The 2,750-nt window shown below is 33.5% G+C and overlaps 1 protein-coding gene across 1 annotated transcript in view; it reads left to right on the plus strand.

Moving 5' to 3' along the window:
* Positions 1-403: 403 nt before the first annotated feature.
* Positions 404-2,750, plus strand: part of LOC110027958 — a 28,007-nt gene continuing 25,660 nt past the window's right edge. Inside the window, exon 1 of the mRNA XM_020729625.1 lies at positions 404-460. The gene's annotated coding sequence lies outside the window, so the exon portion shown is untranslated. The remainder of the gene's footprint in view (positions 461-2,750) is intronic.

The following is a 2,750-nucleotide window of genomic DNA, read 5'->3' on the forward strand; positions in this document are numbered from 1 at the left end:
CATTTGAATTTAATTTAATAATTTTTATTATATTTTCTTAATTAATATTTTTATTTGTTTATAAATTTTTCTAGACTTGTAGTCAACTAAACTTTTTTAAAATATCACTTACAATATATATATAATGGATGAGTAATATTTCGAATAAAAAAGAGGAACAAAAATAGCTGAAGACTAAGGAAGAAACCGTTATCCAGGTTAGGCCCGTAAACTTAACGAACCCAAATACCATTTCTTAACAACCCAAACACGTGGTATTCGTGAAAAGGAGCCGTTTTGACAGCCTATAAGTATACTTATAAGCCGTCACTTGCACGAATTCGTTTTGGCTCATTCTCTCTCTTCGTAAAGATCCATCGTGCGCGCGGCTTCTTCTTTTCGGGAAGTCCGGGACGGGAAGTCCGGGACCTCAAGGGCGCCATCGCTGGAGACATCAACGGGAAGCATCTCCACTCTTTCGGTAAGCGTCTCACTTCCTCTGGTTCTGTGATTTCGAGAGATCATCCCGATCTAGGGTTTTTATCTCTAAAACTTTAATTTACTTACCAGGCATAACTTTTTTTTTATTACATCTCACCATTCTATTTCTCGATGTGATGATTATGGTGATTTTTAGGGGCTGTTTGGCTGCAAGTGGTATTTAACTTAAGTAGGATTAGTAAATCCTGAAACTCCAATAAATAATGGGGTGTTTAAATCTTGAAAGCTATTTGGTATGACATGTTAAATTCGATTAAATCTTGTGAATCTGTTTGACAACTTTTTTCAAAATTTAAATCTTTTTGTTGAAATACAATATGAATTTAATACGATTTTGAGTGAATTTAATAATGGTTTCTTCGATTTAATCTTTTCCATAATTGTTTACAATATGAATTTAATAAAATAACTAATCTTTATCTTTTCTTTGAAAAAATATTTTTGTAAAATTTTCTCTCGGATTTCATACTATCGTTTACTTTGTTCGCAAGAATTGCAAATACAATAATGCATCTAACTGCAGCCCCAATATCAAAGTCCTTTTCTTGGCTAATGGGGTTATTGCTGTATTGTTATGGTTTTATTGTTGTGTTATTGTACTAATGAAGAGAGTTTTATTATCGTGTGATTATGGTGTCACTGTCCTTCCTATTGGTGTTATTGTGGGGTAATGATTTATAGTGTTAACTGGTATTATCATTGCGGTATTCTCGTGTCATTTTTATTAACGATTGATGTTGGTGTTATTGTTGGGTTATTGTGGTATTATTATGGTTGTATTATTGTGTTATTGTATCGTTTAAGAGAGTATTATTGCTGCGGATTTATGGGTTTATTATCGTGTGATTATGGTGTTATTGTCTTTGCTGTTTTAGTAGACTCACTTATCTTACTATTGGCTTATTTGTTTTTCTATAACTTAAATCATTCAATGCAGGAAAGGAGGAAGATGGGCGAACAAGCAAAGTACTGTTCGTTGAGATGGAGATATGTTGATGGAAAGTTTCCTGATTTCTCGGAGGCAATGAGATGGAGTTATTTTGTGATTCATATAATCTTGATCGATAAACAGTAGAAAAATCAGTCGCATCAATGATCAAAAGTTGATGGAGAGGAAGTTTTAGGCTCTTCGCACATCTAAAGTTGATTGAGTTATATAATCTGATGTCAACGCTGAAGATGTGATTTGTATCAAGTAAGTCGTAATGGGTTTGTTAAAATTGTGGGAACAGAAGAAAATGTAATTGTCAGTTTTGATGTTCTGGACTTCCCAAGTCTAATGTGAATGGTGTTCCGTCAGGTTTTACCAGTTGGAACACCATTCACATGAGACTTAAGAAGTGCAGAACAACATCCCACGTGGAATCGCATTCCACGTGGCGAATTTTTATTCGGTACCGCATGTAAGGCTTCATGCGGTGCACGTACCGAATAAAAATTCGCGAACGAGAGGGAGAGGAGTTGGCGTGCGAATTAGGGATTTAAGATTTAGGAGAAGAAATTAACGATTATTTATTTATTTATTATTGTCATTGTTACTCATTTAATTTCCGTAGATTCAAGCATAATTTGATCATTTTAGGAACCATATTAAAATGAGTGTCTCTCTCAGCTAAAGTCGACGTTTTGGACGTGTCAGCATAGTATTTCATCATTCAGGTTCGTCTGGACAACTTTGTTGATGGTCAGGTTGAGAACATGTGAAATTCGATTTTTGTTAAAAAATCAGTTTGTGATCGATGGTTTCAAAATTTTGTTTAAGTTTTTCAACCAATAACAGCGCAGACGATATGAATTTAAATAATTAAACGAGTCAACTGCTCGAATTGCGATGTTTGTACGCAAATGTGCAAATTGTGCAAAAAGTAATCCAAGGGCTTAATGGTTCAAAAGGATTCCTTTTGAGTTTTCTCATGCTGGTTTCAACCTCCTAAGTGCTAGAGAACTAGAACCACATGCGAAACTCCAAAAAGGTAACGAAGTGGTTTGAACTTCTGAAATGATGTGAGTCTCATTTATAAGACTAAGATAGTCGAAGGGAGAATCCTAAGACTAGACCCTAAACATTAAGAAGAAAACTAGACCTCACTTAAAATGAGGTCAAGACAACCTTAATCACGTAGTCATAAGATGTTTATGATTGGGGCAATATTTAAAAATTATTGTTTATATGAAATTATCATTTGAATTTAATTTAATAATTTTTATTCTATTTTCTTAATTAATATTTTTATTTGCTTATAAATTTTTCTAGTCTTGTATTTTTAATA

The sequence above is a fragment of the Phalaenopsis equestris genome, unplaced genomic scaffold (assembly GCF_001263595.1).
Source record: "Phalaenopsis equestris unplaced genomic scaffold, ASM126359v1 Scaffold000469, whole genome shotgun sequence".
Lineage (NCBI taxonomy): Eukaryota > Viridiplantae > Streptophyta > Magnoliopsida > Asparagales > Orchidaceae > Phalaenopsis > Phalaenopsis equestris.